Genomic DNA, 22,232 nt, shown 5'->3' with positions numbered 1-22,232 from the left:
CAAAGAACAAAACAGCCTGGGAAACAGGCCCTTCGGCCCGACGAACCCGCGCCGCCATTTTAACACTACCAGTTCCCCCTCCACCCATGACCCTTATCTATTGTTTTATGGCCATCCACATTGAGGGAAACTAATTTAGGGACAATTTATTACTGCCAATCAGCCTAATAGCACATCTTTGGGGTGTGGGAGGAAACCGGAGCACCCGGAGAAAACCCACGCAAGCACGGGGAGAATGCGCAAACTCCCACAGACACTGGCCCAAATCCATGTGTCTGCACAGCAATCAGTGATAGTCACTGAGCTGTCGTGTTGCCCAGTATCTGGTCCAGTTTAAGCACACACTAACGAAATGAAGCATTAGGCCAATGGAGGATCGGGGATGCTGGACTCTCTTCTAGCTGAAGTAGAAAGGAAGAAACTAACTTTGGAATTTTCTTCTTACTAAAACTACTTTTTTAAAATCAATATTTAATTGCCCTTGAGGATGTCCTTGTATCTAGTTAGCCATATACCATTTTCCAACCTGCCCAGGCTCTGAAACAGAGTTAGTGCAATGTCTTCAGACCACAGATATCTCATGTTACCCACTATTTCCACAGTATAACCAGAGTATCAGTTATTCAGCTATCCTGTCACCAAGGTATCAGGCTTAGGAAAAAGGCTGTCGGACATCTAATTACTGCTGTTGGCTTTTTATCAGTCCTTCAATTAACTGCATCTTGACCTCGAGCTCGGATAACCATAATATAGAGGTTTACATTCGTACCTTACTCTCTGCAGCTCCTCCTACATAAATAGTTCATTAGAATTAGAAACGTCTAAGGACGTCATTAGTTGGATTTCTTCAGAAGTATTTTGTGCACATGCAAAGCAAAAAGAGGTTAAGAAATTGAAACCTATAATCTGTTACTTAATCTATATCTGGACAATTATTGTTTGGAGGTTTAACTGTGATTATCTTATGAATCTTATTTGAACTTACTGAAGACAATAAAACAGGATCTTCTGTCCCAGTGGCTGAGTGGTTCAGAGCACGGCCTTATATTGTTAAGAAGCTGTACACATCGAGCAAACAGTCCAATGATTATTGATCTTTGTCACTTTAGCTACCCTCACTAATGGGAGTTCTAAGACCATTATAAATGACTTCAGTTCTCCTACAATAAAATCAGATAATGCAGCAGTTATGGAGAGATAAATGGAGTTAACATTTCAGGTCGATGACACTTCTTTAGAACCAAATGTTCCTGGGTTAGGGTGGGGGATAATTAGCTAGGGTTCCAATTCCTGCTGGAAGACATGAAGAGGTTGCTGGTCAAATAGCCTGTTGACATTAACTGTCTGAAATCTCATGTGGAAAGTATTCTTCAAAAGGTGGTGGAAGCAGTCCCTTTGAGTATTTTTAAGGCAAAAGTAGAGGTCTTTGATGAGTAAGGAGATGAAAGGTTATCGGGGGTAGGCGGGAATGTGGAGTTGAAATTACAATCATTGAGGGGCGGGGAGGGGGTGGGGGGGGCAATGCGATTCTCCCAGCCCATTGCATTGCTAGAGCAATGCAATGGAATGAGAGATATCAGCAGAGGCCATTTAGTGAACTCCCTGTTGTCTGTCATGGCCTCCATGCGTCTCTGGGAACAGGATTTCCAGAGTCGTCAGTTCCACACTGGAAATTGGTGTGGAACTCATTTAAATATTACAATTCACATTTAAATCCCATTAGCACTGTGGTCTCTGGCAGAAGTCTCTGGGTCTACTAGTGTCTCCACCCCTCCCCGCTAGGAGTGGTTTACTCCAGCGGGGTTTACAACAGCTCCCCACTAATGGGGAACTGGCAGTCAACACCGCTGAAGTGAAGAGAGGTCATGGAGGCCCTCCCAGGAGGTCAGTGGTGAGGGGGAATGCACCCAGGCATTGCCAATCTGGCTCCCAGCACTGCACATGGGGCAAAGTGGCAATGCCCAAGGGGCACCTTGGCACTGCCCACCAGGCATTGGGCAGTGCCAAGGAGGCAGGGACAGGGTGGGGCCTATAGACGGTGATGGGTGGAGATAGGGGGTCCTACAGCCACTCTGCACTTGGGATCAGTGGATCATGGGCAGAGGGAGGGAAGTGGGTGATTGGGGCCTTGCCATCCGGGTGGAGGGGAGATTCAGGGTTGCGAAGGTTGGGCTGTGCAGGAAATAGTTGGGACTGCTTTCAAGGGAGGGAGGCGCTCAGGCCAAAGCATTGGGTTCAGGGAGATTAGGTATGGATAGACATCGGGGAGATCGGAGTTGGCAGTGGGGAGGGGAGCGTGGGGGCAAGACATTGGAGCTTGCCCGGAGAGGTCCAAGAGAGCAACGATTGAGGAGTCAGGGGTTCAGTAAGCCAGTAATGGGGGGATTGATGTGCTGGCCAGTGATCGGGAGGCCAGCAGTGCAGGGCTACTGCGCATGCAACGATCTCAGCACTGACCGATTGGTGCATGTGCAGTAGCCTGCTCAGCAGGAATAAGTATGCCCTGGATTTTCAGCGTGAATGTCTCTCTGTGCACTGCAGAGTGTCTCAGAGTGTGGGAGATTCATTTTGAAAATCCCACTAAATCCAGAGGGGGTTGCTCAGTTTTTACGCAAATTCGGCACTCGGAAATTTTTTGGGAGAATCCCATTCAAGATCTCATTGAATAGTAAAGCAGGCTTGAGGTGCTGGGTGGCCTAGTCCTGCCCATATGTTTGTATGTATGTTAATCACCCAGGTAAGGTGCTGGAGGGCAGCTTGTGCAGGTGAAATCAATGAAGAAACGATAACTTCCAGTGGTTACCTACAGCAGGCTTTTATTCACTGTGAAATATCGGCCCTACAGCCAAATGAGCACTCTACATTCCACCAATTCTAGCTTCTTGCATATTCCTAATTTTTATTGATTTCATTGGTGACTGTGGCTTCAGCTACCTCGGCTCTAAGTTCTGGGATTACCACTTTAAACTTTTCTTCCTCTCTTTCCTTCTTGAATGGTCCTTAAAATCCCATGTGTCCTAATGTCTCCATCTGAGGCTTAATTTTTTTTGTTTGATTATGCTCTTGTAAATTGTCTTGGGATCTTGGGATGTTTAATAACATTTAGAGGCATCATGAATGCACTTTGTGCTGAATTAACAGGCAAGCACTTAACAGACTCCTGTTAAACTTCCTGCTGTTTGCTCGTCTAATGGAGGGATTAGCTCATTTAAAATAAACATATTAATATTGTAAGATGTAATTTCAAGGCCCTCAGGATTTAAAGACTGGTTAAGTTTGGCAATCATCTGATTGAGACAGCAAACTGTTTCTCCAGACTTAACACAAAAAATGTTTGAAATCCAAAATAAAAACATGAAACGTTGGAAAGAATAGCCCAGCTCAGTCGCCATCAAAAACAGAAGGAGCAAATTTATCTTTGAGGTTTGGATTTTTTTAGGCTTGCTCATTAGACGTTAAAGGGGATCTTTACAGGGATAAGATAGGAAAGCGAAGAGTAGATAAATGTACAGGATACTAAGAATCCTAAATCCAACCATAGAGAGGAATTAATGGCTGAAATACATTTGTTGGATTGCTCTTGTTCTGTGGCAGCACTCTCACCTCTTTCATTAGGTTGGAAGATTGACTCCTATTCCAGACACATGAACAAAAAGCCAAGGTTTCCACTATAGTGCAGCACTGAGGGCGTGCTCCATTGTCAGAGATGCCATCCTCAGATGAAATGTTAAAGATTGGTCCCATTTGCCCTCTCAAGTGTATATGAATGATCAATGTCAGTATTTGAAGAAGAGTTGGGGATATGAAGGTCCAACTTTTTTGTGTGTGTATGAGTTCTCACCTGGTATCTCTAAATATTTCTTCACACCTCGCAAAGACTTATCACTCCCAAAGGGTGCTTCATGTCTCGCAAAGGTGTCCTGGACCCTATCCAGAGTGGAACCTTACCTCTCCAAAGGGAACCCCTGGCCATCTAAATCCCATTTCAGTGGAGGCAGCTGGTGATTTGAACAGCCAGCTGTCTCTATGAATCTCACATGCACGAATCTCAGCCTGACTCCGGATTGGCCACTGTGAAAGTGGAAAATAGCATGGTTGGGAGCAGTATTTAAAATTATCAGCCATTTCTGGGATTTTTTAACCACAGTGAAGAGGAGGTTCTCCATTGTAGTGAAGATATGGGCCAAACAGTTGCTTGGTAGTATAGAACTCAATGGTTGCTGAAGAGATATTTGCCTCAGCTTTTCATCCTGCACTCATCAGAGAAATGCAAGAATACCAAGATACAAATGATCATAACAATTTACGCTACAGGAGAAAAGGGTGTTTATAATGCCATTACAATACCAGGAATATAGGCATATGACAAAGTGATTGACTGATCAAATCAAACAGCTTGTTTCTTCAGTTGTTCATATCAGCAGATAACCAGCCACAGTCAACTCATACCCATGCTTGCAAAACCCAAAACAAAAAGTTTTGTTGCACTTGATGAACAATCCTGAGTGCTCTAATCACCTACACTAACAACCAATTTAAAATGCTCATTCGAGCTAGTAATGTGCCTCCTTTACATTTGCTATAAGTGACATGCATTCATACATAGGGACCCATTCTCTGCAAGCAAAAAACATGTTCAAGCCATGCACTTTTTTGAATTACCCAAAATCTTAGGGAGTCTATAGTTTCCTGTTGCTTCTCCATGGAGACTCAATTAGAGTCAACTTGCCTCTGTTCCCTTTTCTCTTGGAGTATAAATTGTTGCAATGGTTTGAAATTTGACCTTCTTTCGTTTGGCCTGATGCGTACAAGACAAAATGCATTGCAATGTGTCTCTCTCAAATCTCTCTTTTAATCTCAAAAAACCTTGGTTGTTCACAATTGAAACAACAATAGTTTGCAGTTGCACAGTATCATTGTCACATGTAGTGACTCACCTGACGAAGGGGCAAATCCCTGAAAGCTAGTGGTGTTTGCTACCAAATAAACCTGTTGGACTTTAACCTGGTATTGTGAGACTTCGGACTCCATGGAGTACAGTGTGTTGCAAATTCATTCAACTAAGTACGCCCAAAGAATGGGCAGGAAAATCTCTTGTTTTCCTGCCAGTAGGACACTTAGCTTTATTCTGGGAAAATTGCCCCCATTAAAATTTTATAGCATGGAAAAAGGCCCTTTGATCCATTATGTCTGTACCAGCCATCAAGCGTCAATCTATTCTAACCCCATTTTCTGCCTTGTATGGTTAGCATTTCAAGTGCTCATCCAAATGCTTCTTAAATGTTATGAGGGTTCTCAAAGCCGTTGCGATCTCCTCCCTTCTTTCTCACAGAAACCTAAAATACATCTCATCAGGGCCTGGGGATCTTTCCACTTTTAGGCCCATTAATGCCTTCTCACTCTCAATGTTAAATTGTTCAAATAAATCATAGTGCCCCTCCCTGATTTCTATACCTACATCATTCTCTAAAGTGAACACAGATGCAAAGCACTCATTTAAAACCTCCCCTAAGTCTTCCAGCTCCACCCACAAATTGCCACATCAGTCCCTTATTGGGACCTATTCTTTCCTTGGTCATCCTCCTGCCGTTAATATATTTATAATGCACCTTTGAATTTTTCTTTATCTGCCAGTATTTTTTCATGCCTATTCTTCACTGCCCTAATTTTTTTAAATAACCCCCTGCGCTTTCTATATCCTTTGAGGGTTTCCATTGTTTTCAGCCTTCGGTATCTGCCATAAGCCTCCTTTTTTTTTCTTATCCAACCCTGGATATCTCTTGACATCCAAGGTCCTCTGGACTTGTTGCTCCCACCCTTCACTTTCATGGGAATATGTTAGCCCTGTATGCTCTCCCTTTCCTTTTTGAATGAATCCCACTGCTGTGGTGTAGGTTTTCCTACATATAGCTGCGCCTAGTAAACTTTGGCCAGATCCTGTCTTATCTTATTAAAATTGGATCTTCTCCAATTCTGAACCTTTATTGCTGGTCTATCTTTATCCCTTTTCATAATTACTTTAAATCCGACTGAGTTATGATTACTAAAATACTCCTCCACTGAAACTTCTACCACTTGCCCGGCTTCATTCCCTAAAACTAGGTCCATCACAGTCCCCTCTCTTGTAAGACTTTCTACGTATTGGCATAAAAAGCTCTCCTGGATGCATTTTAAAAATTCAAACCCTTTTAGCCATTCAAGCTTTGACTATCCCAGTTACTGTCGGGGAAGTTGAAATCCCCTACTATTATCACTTTATTATTCTTACAATTCTCAGAGATTTGCCTATATATCTGCCTTTCTATCTCTCCCTGATTGTTTGAGGGCCTGTAGTACACTTGCAATGAGATTTCCCCCATTTTGTGTCTAAATTCTACCCATATGGCCTCATCTGATGATCGTTCTAAGATATCATCCCTCATTACTACAGAGGTTGACTCTTGGATCAATAGTGTGACATCACATCCTCTTTACACTCTCCTGAGGATTCTATAATGTGGAATATTGAACTGCCAGCCTTGCCCCTGCCTCAAGAATGGGTGTGATTTTCCTGCCCCCTATGCTGGTTAAGTAGCATACCGGGGCAGGAAATGCAAGGAGGAGGCCAATAATGCAAAATGTCTGGCCAATCAGGGTCCCAGGACACTCTTATTGACATAATCAGGCATAAGGGTGATTTTAATATTCATGACTTAATTTAAATCTGTTTAGCAAACTCTGGTCATACTTAAATTGTGATCCCTGCTGGTGTGGACATCCACACCAGCAGGGATCACAGCTGATCCTCAGCGACCTTGGCAGTGCCAGCCTGGCATCCTGGCACTGCTTGCCTGACACTGAGTAGTGCCAAGGGAGCAGGTCCTGAGGGAGCAGGGTCTCATGGGAGGGCAGGGTCAGACAAGGTGCACCCAGATGGGGGCAGATAGGCGGAGAGGGAACAGGGGGATCTCTGCATCGTGGGGCTGGGACCTCATGCTGTGACTGGTGATCGAGGCCGGGGCGATCAGGTCCGGCCATCAGAAGCCAGGGTTGGTCATCAAAGGTAAGGGCCAGCCATCGGGAGGCTGGCAATTGGGATAGTGGGGGCATATCAGCCAATGTCCCAATATATTGGGAGAACTGCGCATGCTCAGTAGCCCCCTGAGCACTCTGCTGCGGGTTTAGGCTCCACCTTCTCCCACCCACTGGCACAAATCATCTGACAGCCTCTGTATTGCACAGAGTGCTGTACATGATCAAAACTCAGCTTGCCCAAAAAAACGTGGAAAACTTCCCATTTTCCCATCTGTTGGACACTTAAAATTACTTTAGTAAAATCACCCGCATGTCTCTGTGATAGCAATATCGTATCCCCCAAGTGTTACTCAATTCATAAGCCTATTTGCATTAAAATAAATGCAACCCAGTTTTGCCATACGACTCCTTTGTGCTTTAATTTGTAGGGCTTGAGGAGATTACAGGCAGAGGAAAAGGCTCTTCGATATCTCTTGACTTTGAAAATTATTTATTCTGTGACAGGAGACACTATTCCTGGCACCTTTGCTATTCTTCATTCCTTCTTCCCTATTATGACGCAATAGTGGCTTTCAGCCTTCAGGTCTAGTGGGCAGCCTACATTCAAATTGTTAACTTTTCCTTCCTCTTTACTCACAAATCAATTGTGTGTGTTTTCAAGTTCCCTGACCTGTGTTTTAATGTTTCCTTTATACATTGTACCTTTGCCGAGGGCAATGTATTTGTGCAGTTTGTGCAGGCTCAATGAGTTGAAATGCACCAGGGATTAAATTGCTTTTAGGAATAGTTATTCATGCTTCACCACTTTCTATCCTTGCCCCCTCCCCCAAAGTCTTTCTTTGAACTCCTCCAGTTCCATTGCCCTGCGGAAGCTGCAATTGTCCTTGATGTTAGTTAATGTACAATGAGTTTGTTATCCACAGATGCAGCCAAAGGAAATGGCAAAATAAATAAAAGGATGTTTCTTCTACCCCAAGGCATCCAGACATGAATTCCGTATGGGCGCATGAACAGAGACGTGGAAAGAGTGCCTTAAAAAGGTATGTTTAGTAACTTTTATTTCATCTTTTGAATCTACTTTGCCTTTTAAATTCTGGATAACAGATAATACCTCTTCATTACATTCTTGAAAAGGTTTTGATTCCCTTTCAGTTTTGTTTCTTTCAATAAACACATTCATAAAGCCACATTTGTGGCTTCTTCTACTTAAGAATATCTCTAGATGAAACACATTTATTTCTTAGACGATAATATCCTTCTATTATCTGTAAGTGCAATCATTAACTTTGTCTGCATCATTATTCTGAGCCTTTTGTAATTCTAACAAAATGACGATGCTGTGTTGTGCTTGGCTTGGTCATGTTAACTTTCTGTTTCTAAGAAACTGTCTCCATATCACTGTTACTTATTATGCAACCTGATCCTCACTAACAGTTACTACTGCTGGGATGGTCTTAATCTAACGCAATCAATACTGGTCCTGGCACATTCTTAAATTACCCTCTGCTTTTCACAAACCCAATTTATATTTACCGAGAAATCTGGGGTAGATTTGATGTGCCCTCCACAATAGTTGATATCATTGAACTGAAATTCTATCTACATGTAGTGGTAATTGGAGTTCCACTGAGTTTACTGCAGTGTCTACATTGTTCAATGCTATCTGCAAAAAGCCTAAGGAGGGCTACTATGAGTAAATGCAAAACTCAACAAGAAAGACCCATCTGTGGCTCAATCAGGAAGTTAAAGATAGTATTAGATTGAAAGAACAGACTTACCTGCTGGAATTCTATTGCCTCGCCTGCCATAGAATCGAAGCGGGTGAGGGGCGGACAATGGAAATACCTGTTGACCTTGGGCGGGAATTTCTACATGTTGCAAAAAAAAGTAGTAGCAAGTCCTAGGTTTTTTAGAAACCAGGGAAAGGTCATAAAAAGTTGATAAAAAGGGAAAAAATAGAATGAAAATGAGCTATCCAGAAATATAAACAAAATCGTAAGAGCTTTCATGTGTATATAAAAGAATAAGTGGTCCTTTTGAAGCAGGACAGAAGAAATCATCACAAGGAATGAGAAAATGGTGGAGACATTGAACAAGTATTTTGTGTCTGTGTTCACAACAGAAGACATAAGTTTCACATCAAAAATTGACAGTAATATCAGGACTAAAAATGGTAAAGAAATTCAGGAAATTAATATCAGCAGAAAAAGAAGTATTGAAGTAACTGAAAGCTCAAAAGATCAAAACATTTGAGGACTTGATCACCTACACCCTACGGGGGGAGTTTTCCTGTCCCGCTCACAGCAGAAATCGTACCAGGTCGGAGGGGAGGAGACCATGCATAAGCCCATTGACCTTGTGTAGGATTTTTCCAGTTTTGGATTGAGTGGGGCCGGAAAATCCCACCCTTAGAGTCTAAAAGAAAGCTACGGGGAAAGTGAATGATATCCCAAAATTCTTAGATTTAGGAATAATCCTATTAGATTGTGTCATAGTATGGCCCCTTTAATGGGTGTGTGATTGTGAGTCACGTGGCCTGGTGGGTCTATCATAGCTATTCACTCAGCCCCATTGTTTTAAAATGGCATTTAGTTCAAGTCTCTGAATCTTCATAGAAAACTAAGAGCCTATGAAATATCTTCAAACCCTCTGAAAAACTTTGTTTCCATTCAATTTCAGTCCAGTCCTTTTAACTCTCATTTGATTGACAGCTTAGTGGTTTTTACTCAACATACAATCAGCTGTGTTTATTTCCCTTCCCCTTCACAGTTGAATGCATCGCAAGGATCACTCCCCACCGTTGTTCCTAACCACAATGTTTACACGAGAGGAACTGAAAAGCACTAAGCTGTTTTGAAATTGCCTGTACCTGTGACCACAGCTATTAAATATGGAGGCAGATAATGGTGCTTATACTACAGTTGTAGAGGAGCAGACATACAAATACCTGAAAGATGGAGCTCAACCTCTAAAATTAAAAAACACAACAGCTGAATTAGCCACATATACTGGGGAAACTCTGAACATGTTGAGAACAGCATCTGCGCTCATGACATACCAGCACCAGTCAACAGAATCACCAATCACAAGAGGCAGCACACTGGCACAGTGGTTAGCACTGCTGCCTGACAATGCCAGGGACTTGGGTTCAATTGTCTGTGTGAAGCTTGCACATTTCCCCATATCTGCGTGGGTTTGTTCCAAGTGGTCCGGTTTCCTTCCACAGCCCAAAGATGTGTGGGTTGGATTGGCTATGCTAAAGTGCCTCTTAGTGTCAGGGGGACTGGCTAGGATAAATGCATGGGGTTATGAGGCTAAGGCCCGGCTGGGATTGTGGTTGGTGCAGACTCGATGAGCTGAATGGCCTCCTTCTGCAGGATTCTATGATCGTAGTGGACGACCAGGAACCTAGTCTCATGGGATGAGTTTGGTTTTGTCAAATAAAACTGAATTGGCTAGAGATTTGCAATATAACTGATAGCAGCTTCCAAGAAATCTTCAGAAAATAGCAAGAGGTATTCCAATATGAGTTAGGCAACATTTGGGGCATCAAAGCTAAAATCTACACAAATTTGGATTAAACATCCAAACTTTACAGGGCTCACCCAGTGCCATATGCATCGTACAGAAGAGTTGAGGCAGAACTTAAATGTTTGGAAGAATTAGGAATAATAAGGCCTATGCAGTTCTTGGAATGGGCTGCTTCTGTCATGAAACTGGGCAGAAAAGTCTGAAACCGCAATTGACTATCAATCAAGCTGCCAAGATGGATAAGTATCCAGTTCCAAAAAGGACATCAAGTGAAGCTCTACACAAGCCATGCTATCAACAATTGGAAACTTGATGAAACTTCAGGAAAATTTTTAAATGTTAATACCCACAAGGGGTTGTATCAGTACACCAGACTGCCCTTTGCTGTGTCTTTGGCACTAGATGATATTTTAGTCACAGCAGCTTCATAAGAAGAACATTTTGGCAAACCTTGAAGTGGTACTTAAAACATTCAAAGATGCTGCAGTGTGACTTAAGTGCACTCTTCAAGCCCATGAGGTCACTTACCTTGGATTCAGGGTCGATGTCCAGCTATACCCTCTAGAAGAAAAAGTCAAGGCGATCAAAGAAGCAGCAGCACCTCAGAACGTGTCAGAGGTGAAGTCTTTATTAGGCATGACTAATTACTATGGCTGGTTTATAGCTAATCTTTCAACATTGCTAGCATCCTTACATCTGCTTTTAACAAAATATCAACATTGATATTGGAATGAGCCACAGAAAGAAGCCTTTGAGAAAGCCAAACTTGCTTTGCAATCTTTGGACTTACTAATCCACTTCAACCAGAAGAAAGAAGTAACCCTGACGTGTGATTCTTCGCCCTGTGGCACAGGAGCACTTTTGTCTCATAGAATTGAAGATAGTGCTTTAACATCATGGACCTTGACTGATGCCGAGTCAAGAAAGAGGGCCTAGCCATTGTTCATTTTAGTGAAAAAAATTCACTTGAATATGTATGGCCATCACTTCACGATTGTCAACTGATCACAAGCCATTATTGGATCTATTTCACAATGACAAGCCCATTCTTGCTATAGTATCAGCTAAAATCCAAAAGTGAGCTTTACTTGTAGCAGCCTACACGTTCTAGCACAGACTATGTAGCCAAATCATGAATGCATATGCTTTAAGTCGCCTCCCGCTGCCCCAGAGCTTTCCACCACCTTAAGTACCACAAGAGATAGTGATGACTCTCATTTCTTAGAAAGTCTGCCAGTATCATCTAAAAAGATTCGAAATTGGTTTCAGAGAGATCCAGTACTGATCAATTTAAAACAAATGGCCCTCCATGGCACTTTGATATGTCTGACCAATTCAAACTGTTCCAACTCTGCAAAGACAAACTGAGCTGTGAGGATGGAGTGTTACTGTGGGGATCTGGAATAGTAATTTGAGCCCCAGCAACAGAAACGTTACTGCAAGAATTGCTCAAAAGATGTGTGGGTTAGGTTGATTGGCCATGCTAAAAATTGTCCCTTAGTGTCCTGAGATGTGTAGGTTAGAGGGATTAGCAGGTAACTATGTAGGGATATGGGAGTAAGGCCTGGGTGGGATTGTGGTCAGTGTAGACTCGTTGGGCCAAATAGCCTCTTTTTTCACTGTAGGGTTTCTATGATTCTACGATAATTGCACAGTCCTCATCCAGGTCAGACCAAAATAAAGATGCTCATCAGAAGTTATATTTGGTGGCCAGGCACTGATAAGGATATAGAAAATATTGTCAGGCATTACAATAAATGCCAGTTGCTACAAACCTGACCTCCTTCAGCTCAGTTACATCCTTGAGAGTGGTCTGGCCAATGTGATCACTGTTACATGTGGATTTTGCTGGTCCTTTGATGAGCACTGTGTTCTTAATTATTGTTGATGCACACTCAATGTGGCTCAGGATTAGGGACCTGGGTTTGCTTGCTGGCTTGGGTGGCTGTCTGTTGGAGTCTGCACGTTCTCCTCGTGTCTGTGTGGGTTTCCTCCAGGTACTTTTTGCTGGAGGACCTTCCAGGGTTCCTCTGATGGTGCCAAGTTCAGTGGGGTCAGTTACTCCAGCAGAAAGGCCCGTGTTGTTCCTGTGGCAACTGGAGAGGATATCTGCATGAATGCACCTTTTGACATCCGAAACCCCCTAACTGCTGCTCAAAAATTAACTACTGCAACTGAGGAAGAACCTGGTCAAAAGCTGAGGCATTCTCAGAGAATTTAGAAGTTTCCTAATAAACTGACCTAATGAGGGACTGTATAATTTTACCCCCTTTTATATTGTTTATTGTTGAAAATAGTTATCTGTTTGTAAATAAGGAACTTAGGAGCAGAGGGATGTGGTTTCATGGCTCCTTTAAGTGGAGGGCTGTCATGGTGGAGATTATGGGTCCAGAAGCAGGCTGTCCCTTAGTTGAAGCCCAGGACTTGGAGAGTAAAGTTATATTCATCTTGTCTCTCAATAAATTACTTTATTTAATTTTTACCTGCCGAGTTTTTGTTGTGGCTTACCACTACTACAGACCGAAAGTTGCAAATGTTTCAAGAAAGAGAAAACAGTAAGCTACAGGCCAGTTAGCCTAACATCAGTCATTTGGAAAACGTTGGAGGCTATTTATTAAGAAAGAGTTAACAGTGCACTTAGAAAAGCATTGTATGATTAGAACAGTCAACATGGTTATAATAAAGGGAAATCCTGATTGACAAATTTATTAAAGTTTTAGGAGGATTCAGCTAATCAGGTGAATAAAGGTAATCCAAAAGCATTTGATAAGGTACATCACAAAAGGTAAATGTAAGACAAGGACTCATAAAATTTGGGTAATATAATAGCACGGATAAAGAATTAGTTAATGGACAACAAGCAGAGTGTGTTCATAAATGGAATATTTTCAAGTTGGCAGTCAGTGAATAATGGAGTCCCACAATTAGGGTAAGTGTTGAGGCCTCAGCTATTTACAACCTATATTAATGACTTAGATAAAGACAGACGGGTTAATGCAGCTAAGTTTGTTGATGATAGAAAGATACGCTGTGGCAGGGCACAAAAAGGTTGCAAAGGTTAAGTGAGTGGGCAACAAGGTGGTAGATCGAGTAAAATGTAGGGAAGTCTGAATTATTCATTTGGTAGTAAAAATAGATCAGTAAAATATTTTTTAGAAGGTGGAAAAAGGTGCTGATGTTCAATAAAAACATTCAGAATTAAGAATAAATAAGTCCTGCTATAATTTTACAGAGTGAGACCATATCATGTGTAGTTTTGGTGTCCATATTTAACAAAGGATATAATTGCATTGGAGGTGGTATATCAAAGGTTTACTAAATTGGTCCCTGGCATGAGGGTGTTGTCTTATGATGACAGGCTGAGTAAATTAAGGCTATACTCTCTAGACTTCAGAAGAACAAGAGGAAATCTCACTGAAACAAATTTCTGAGGGGTTTTATAAGGTGGATGCTGAGAGATTGTTTCTGCTTGTCGAATCTTAAATTTGAGGCACAGCCTCAGTATCAGGGGCCTATCATTTAGGACTAAGATGAGGAGAAATTACTTTACTCAAAGGATTGTGAATCTTTGGAATTCTCTACCCAACTAGGTTGTGTATGCTCCATCGTTTAATACAGTTAAGGTTTGGATAGACAGGTTTTTGGTTTCTCAGGAAATCAGAAGATATGAGGAATGGGCAGAAAAGTGGAGTTGAAACCCAAGATCAGCCATGATTGTATTGAATGATGGAGCAGGCTCGATGAGCCACATGATCTACTCCTGATTCTATTTCTTGTAAATATGTTAAAGAAATATGCTGTTGCCACCAAAGCTATCTGACATGTATGAGATATATTGCCAGGGTTTAGATAAAACTAAGAGCAGATATTGACAATATGACCTGTCCACCATTCAATAATATCAGGACTGGTTTGCTATATCAACTCCCCACTTTTGTCCAATCTCCATTACCCTCATTCCCTTAATATCCGAAAATCTATTGATCCCATGTTTGAATATACTGAACAACTAAGCATACACTGCTTTCTGCGATAGAATTCCAAAGATTCACAGCCCTCATAGTGAAGAAATGTCTCCTCATCTCAGGCCTAAATGGATGAAATCTTATCCTGAGAATATGATGCCCAGTTCCAAACTCTCCAGTGAGGGGAAATAGCACCTTTGTATCTCCACTGTCAACCCTCTAAGAATTTTGAATGCTTTATTGAGATCACTGCTCATTCTTTTAAAACAATCTAGTGAATTTTTTAAACCCATTCCAATGGAAGTATGTTCTTCTTTAGGTAAGGAGATTATAATTGTACACAGGTTGCTGCACTACAGGTGTAATCTCATTAAAGCCCTATATAATTTTAGCAAGACTACCTTAGTCTATACCCATTGTATTGAAGATTAACATAGCATTTCATTTTGCTTGTTGTTCCAAGTCACACTGATTTTAATTGTGAGGTATCCCAAAACACAGAAGGGTAACTTGGAACACCGGTTTGCAGTGGTACATGTGTTTATGTTGTATATTGTGAAGAATGATGTATAATCCAAAGAGGAAACAGTCCAGTTTTGGATGAACAATTAATAAACAATATTTATTAACTTGAAACAAAAATGCACACCACAAGAAGGACTATAATACTCTATGACTTTGAGAATACTAATGGCTGTAAACACAAAATTTTACATGAAACTATCCCTTGGTCCCCAAAACTACCAATGTTTTACCTGAACTCTGAGGCACCCCTTTTCCCAAACAACATCTGATATTAAATAAATCTGAGCTAAATCCAGCAAATAATTACCACACCTAGGTTAAGGTGGCCATGTCTGGGAAATAGTCTTCTGATTCAGCGAATGTGGAAAATGGTCCCTTTACTTGGGTCACTACCACTGCAGCTTGCTGCAGTTCGAATGTTAGCTGCTCTCTCCCTCCTTCTTAGTGTTCTATGGTTATACCATTTTTTCCCTTGGTTTTTATCCTCCTGTGGAGCTGGCTTTTGGCAGGTATGCTATAATTTCCTTATCTTTCCTCTCTGAAGTCTACAGACCCATTGTTTTCTTTAATCGTATGTGTAAAATATTTATTTTCCACTGATCAGCTGATTTGCATAGTATCATTTCTCCAGCTGTCTGTCTCTTTTACTTTGTTTTTTAAGTTCAATTTTCCCCAATTCTTAACATTGTTTTACCTGCATATTAACTTTCTGTAACTTGTATACAAGGACACCCAAGTCCCTCAGGATGCCAACATTTTAGTCTTTCTTTCATCTTTTATATAATATTCTTTCCTTCTATTTATCCATTACTAAAATGGATAATCTCTTTCTTGCTCAGTTGCTCAACTTTTTGGATTCCTGTCTAGCCCCTTTGCATCCTTCTTATTTTCTAGGATGAAGGCATTGCCTTCTGAAGAAATGTTGATCAGATTGGAGTTTAGAAGAATGAGAGGTGATGTCAATAAAACATAAAATTCTGAGGGGTCTTGAAAGGATGTGAGAGGATGTTTCCTCTTGTGGGCCAATCTAGAATGAGAAGCATAATTTCAAAATAAGCGGTCTCCCATTTAAAACAGAGATAAGCAGGAATTTCTTGACTCGGAGAGTCATTAGTCTTTGGAATTCCTTCCACAGGGAACAGGGAAGGCTGTCTCATTGAAAATAAATTAGAGTCTTGATCTACAAGGAAATCAAGAGTTAAGGTGCTGACAGGAAAATGGCAGATGGAGTATAATGTTAGCAAATGTGAGGTTATCCACTTCGGCAGAAATAATAGTAGGAGGGATTATTATTTAAAAGTCGAAAAGCTGCAGCATGCTATGGTGCAGAGGGACCTGGGGTCCTTGTGCACGAATCGCAAAAACCCAGTCTGCAGGTACAGCAGGTGATCAAGAAGGCAAATGGAATGTTGGCCTGTATAGCGAGGGGGATAGAATATAAAAGCAGGGAGGTCTTGCTGCAACTGTACAGGGTACTGGTGAGGCCACAACTGGAGTACTATGTGCCGTTTTGGTCGCCGCATTTGCAGAAGGATATATTGGCCTTGGAGGGAGTGCAGAGAAGGTTCACTAGGCTGATACCGGAGATGAGAGGGTTAGCCTATGAGGAGAGACTAAATAGACTGGGTCTGTACTCGTTGGAGTTTAGAAGGCTGAGGGGGGATCTTATAGAGACATATAAGATTATGAAGGGGATAGATAGGGTAGAGGTAGAGAGATTCTTTCTGCTTAGAGAGGATAGCAGAGGGTACAGCCTCAAAATAAGGGGGGGGTGCAGTTTAGATCAGAGTTGAGGAGGAACTTCTTCACTCAAAGGGTGGTGAATCTCTGGAATTCTCTGCCCATTGAAGTGGTGGAGGCTACCTCGCTGAATATATTTAAGTCACAGGTAGATAGGTTTTCATGGTAGAGAAGGGAATTAAGGGTTATGGGGAGAAAGCGGGAAAGTGGAACTGATCCACTTCAGATCAGCCATGATCTTGTTGAATGGCGGGGCAGGCTCGAAGGGCTAGATGGCCTACTCCTGCTCCTATTTCTTATGTTCTTATTTAAGATCACAATCATATCATCTTATTGAATAGTGGAGCAGGCTTGAGGGCCAGCTGAACCGCTCCTATTTCTTATTTTCTTATAAAAGCATTGATGAGCTAATGTAAGACAAGATTAAGACATTTTGAAAGCCAGAATGGGGAAAAAAATCCATTCTAAATGGCGATATTTTAAAGTGAGTGTTGAGGATCAGGAAAGAAAATACGTACACTTACATTCTTTCATGATCTCAGCATATCCTAAGCCACTTTAGAATCAATGAAATATTTTTGAAATCCAGTCTTTATTGTTTTGTAGACAAATTGCACACCAACAGTAAGGATGTACAAACAGCTATGAGATAATAAGCGAAGAATCTTTTTTCAGTGAAGTTGTTACCAGTATTGATGGTGCTGCACAGGGAGCTACCCTGTTCTACTTCAAAAGAGTGTCATGTGGTGTTTAATGTTCACGTGAGAGGCAGAAAGGGCCTCAGTTTGAGATCTCACCTGAAAGATGTCCAATGTTATGGCCCCTGACAATTTTCTGGCTGTATTATTAAAGACTTGTGCTTTGGAACTAGCCTTGAGCCAAGCTATTTTAGTGCAGCTACAGCACTATATCATGTATATTTTACTGTTGTCCATGATCAAAGTGTTTTATGTGTGAGATCCTTGTTTATTTTTATGCTCAGATGTTTTGTTCCCCATTTAAATAATTTCAGAAATTTTCTTGTAATTGTAGTTAAATTGCCTGGTGAACTTTAAGTTGGGAGTAGGATAGGAGAATCCTTCTCCCATCATCAATATATGGCTCTATATTACCATGGCTCTGGGGTTATCTTGCAGATGGCTTCAGTGGCTTTTCAGATCTTTTTAGGAGCTTTTTTGGAACAGACAGTATTAATGATAAAGCAAAATGTAGATGCTGGAATTCTGAAATATAAACAGAAAATCCTAGAAATACTCAGCAGGTTAGGCAATCATGGATAGAAGAAGAGTTAACTTTCCGGTTTGGGACCTTTCATAAGACCTGGAAAATGTTACAGGTGTGCCAGACTTTAAACTGGCACAAAGACAGGGAAAGTGGGAGGGGAGGAAAGAACAAAAGCGCAAGTTAGTGATGGGCAGGAGTGACTAAACAAACAGCAAAAACGTTGCTAAACTGCTGTCTGAAAAAGTGAGGTAATGCTTATAATCTAAAACTATTAAACTTGATGTAGAGTTTGGAAGCTTGTAAAGGGCCTGGAGGTGGTGTTCTAGTTTCTGTTAAGTTTCATCAGAAAAATATAGGAAGCCAAAGCCTGAGAGGTCAGAATGGGAGAGAGTGAATTAAAATGGTCACTTGCCTTTTCTACTGAAATATTAACACTATTTCACCCTGCACAGATACTATCTGATCCGCCAGAATTTTCTGTTTATACTGTGTGTATATATACTGAGAGCACAAAATCTAGGCTAATGTAGCAGTGCAATGTTGAGAAAGTCTATATTGTTGGAGATGTCATCTTCTGGATTAGGCATTAAACCGAGATCCATTTGCTCAATATAAAAAACACATTGTACTGTTTTAAAGAAGAACAAGGAACTTCACCCCTGTGTACTGGACAGTATTACCCCTCCAGATGAACATTAAGTTAGATGAGCTGGTCATTATCATCTCACTGCTTGTGGAGCTTGCTGTGTGCAATGTGGTTGCTGTATTTCCTAAGCTACAATGGTAACTTCAAAAGTATTTATAAATATAAGAATATTAGAAATAGTAGTAAGAGGTAGGCCATTTGGCTATTGAAGCCTGCTCTATCATCCAATACAATCATGGTTGATCTACCTCAATTCCACCACTGTTCCAAAACCCTTAAATCACTTTGTATCCAAAAGAGTGATCAATCTCTGTCTGGATATAGTCAATGACTGAACAATGTCATGAGGTAGAGAATTCCAAATATTCACATTCCTTTAAAACAGTCTCCTTACTTCAATCCTAAGTGGCCAACTCCTTATTCTGAGACTGTGATTCCAGCGCTACCCCAGATGGCCCAGCCATTTTCTCAGCATTTACCGTGTTAAGAATTTTAAATGTTTCAATGAGATCAGCTTAATTCTTCTAAATTCCAGGCAATGCATGCATAGCCTATTTAAACTAATCTCACAGGGTAACATTTATACCAGGAACCATTCTAGTGAAATTTTGTTGTACTCTTTTTAGGAGTGCTTTGGAATGCCCTGAAGTCATGAAAGGCACGAGTTCTTTCCTTCTTTAGTTAGATCATAGTTGGAGTATTGTGCACAACTGGAACATTGTTTAATAGAAAGAGGACAGAAGCAAAAACACGATGCAGTGTGCATTCCCCAGAGTTTGTGTGAGCGTACAGTTAGTGCTGTAACTGTGCAGCATTTGGGAAGTTCAGGCTTTTTTGGTGGAACTGAAAACAATAAAGATGATCTGATACTCTATAAAATTATGAGAAAGTGAATTGGTTGTTTGTATTACACAGGAGGACAATTGTAATTGGATACAAATGTAAGACAATCACAAAAAGTGGGAGTTAGAAAATGTTTCTTTACACAATGTTTAGAAAGTGTTTTTTTATGTTGAAGCTGCGCTCATAAATTATTTTTAAAATAATTCAATAATTTATTTAAAAAGAGGAATTCTGAATAATCAGGGGACTGAGCTTGGGGAAAAATTTGAGTGCTGGTTGATGGGCCGAACAACCTTTTTCAATAAAATTAAGTTCTGCTTAGGTAATGTCCCAGTGACTTTCACTGCCAAGACTTTGACTGCAGAATGTACATTTAGGTGAGTCATTTGGGAGGGAGAATTGGAAGAGGTTTACTAAAAATCCAAAATTGTTAAAGGCCTGACTCCCACTAATGAGAGTATAAAGCTCTGCATTGTTTAGTTTTCTTTCCCCAAACTCTTAACATTTGCGGTCAGTGAAATGTCTATTTTTTTATTTGTATTTGTCAAATGTTTCAATTATTCTGGCTGTGAGGCTCAGCAAGGCTGTGGCCCAAAGTTTTCAGTGATGAAAGTGCAAAAGGCTCTTAAACATTCTCATTCTCAAAATTTCAAAACTGCATCATGAGCTTTCAACTGTTCGGTTAAAAAGTATAGATGTAAAAGGGAATGGTGTAGGGTAACGTATCATCTAAAAGCACAAGAGATACTTAGAACATTACAGCACAGTACAGGCCCTTCGGCCCTCGATGTTGCGCCGACCAGTGGAACCAATCTAATGACTCTCTAACCTAAACTATTCAAATGTTATCCATATGCCTATCCACTGACCATTTGAACGCCCTTAAAGTTGGCGAGTCCACAACTACTGCAGGCAGGGCATTCCACGCCCTTACTACCCTCTGAGTAAAGAACCTACCTCTGACATCTGTCCTGTAACTACCACCCCTTAATTTAAAGCTATGTCCCCTCGTGTTAGCCATAAACAGGAGGATCAGAATGGCTTGATAGGTCACAGAATTAACTGGAATTTTTTGAGTAAGTTACTAAAATAATTAGTTTACTCTGTGGATTTTGAAATAACATTGAATCTTTTCATACATGCAGGAAACAAATGGGGGAAAAAAAACATCCTGAATAGTTTCCCATCCATGACAGACAAATTGCTTTCAGTAGTTTAACATGTTGATGGTGCTATTACTTACTAAGCAATCCTGTTGGATCTGATTCTTGCCCAATCTACACATGGTTCAATTCTTTGCTCATGTCACATTATAATAGCAGAACGTGATTTCACTTTCAGTGCTCCACCATCAGTAAAATTTTAAATTCCACTTACGATGTATTGGAATAATTTTCCCTCTCAACACTGAACATTTGGTGACATTCACCCTGCTTCAATCTGACACTGCATTGAAGGGAGCCTTGGCTGTTTTGCAGATCACGCTGCTCAAGGGAAGGATCATTATTAACTGCAGAACTTTGTTTTGTTACGCTACTTATTCTTTACGTTGTTTTTACAACTTTTGTTTCACTTGTTGCTGGTTTTGGTTTTGGCCTATCTGATGTTAGCAGCTGCAATCACAATCTCACAATCACAATTCCTCTGGGTATATTTACCTCACTATTCCACATCAGCCCTCTGCCCATCTGGTACTTCAAAAAAACATTTCCCTTCCTTTTAGGTAACAAGAATTGGACATTTAAAGGACTTCTGATTTCTGGCTAATCTTCTCAAACTTTTCCCATCAGTTGGAAACTGTTGCATCTCCCATGCTCGAATGGCCATAAGGGGAGGAGGTGTTGGGGATGATTGAGGAGTGAACTGCTCATTTTGAACGCTGAAAGGGAAGGAGAAGGATCGGCACATTTGGTGACGGCATGGTGGAAATGATGGAGGTTGATCTTCTGAATGTGGAGACTGAAAGTTGAAAGCAACCCTGTCAAGGTTTTGTGGGAAGAGGAGAAGCGCGGGAAATGGGACAGATGCAATTGAGGATCCTGTCAGCCACATTTCTCCACTTCCCTTTCTCTCACTAACTCCTCTCCCTTGGACTTAAAGCTGTGGCCTTGCCATAAAAACCCAGTTTCTTCTCTCAGTTTGGAACCAGATATTATTATCAAATTTGCTGACAAAGAGAACTCTGTCCGTCTAAAGTCTCCACCTGGCTGATGTTGAATGCCAGCTATCTGATTCCTCCTCCTATCTTCCTCCAGACCTCAATCTACACTATTCCTCACTCTACCTACCTATATACATTACTTTTCTGGCATTCCCACTGCTTTTAGCAAATTGTTTTAGCTGCCCCCAAATGCCTTGTTTTCACCCTGGATGACCCATCCCCAGTCAGCCTCATCTCTCAAATTTTGTGGTCTGTCTTCCCTTTTGGCAACTGTTACAGACAGGAATTTTCAAAAGATTTTTTTCCCTTCTTGGTTCTGAGTTTTATCTCTTTTGTTTGTCTCTCCTTAGCGTGGATGGGGAATAGGGTGGATGTGGTGAGGAATTCAATAGTCAGGATGCTCCAGCCATCATGGTATAAGAAGCCTTGATTGGCCAGCTGGCTATTTCCCAATTTTGCTCATCTTTCTGTCTGTCCTTACCTCTGGTAACAAGTCTTCCAAAGCTGTCTAACAGAAACCCACAGTCCCCTAAGCTTTCAGGATTGTATATCTTCCCATTTTACTTTCAGCCATGATTGTATT

This window comes from Carcharhinus amblyrhynchos, chromosome 30 (assembly GCF_965287045.1).
Source record: "Carcharhinus amblyrhynchos chromosome 30, sCarAmb.v2.hapA, whole genome shotgun sequence".
NCBI lineage: Eukaryota > Metazoa > Chordata > Chondrichthyes > Carcharhiniformes > Carcharhinidae > Carcharhinus > Carcharhinus amblyrhynchos.
The sequence above is the reverse complement of the archived record's forward strand: the minus strand, read 5'-3'. Positions refer to the sequence as shown.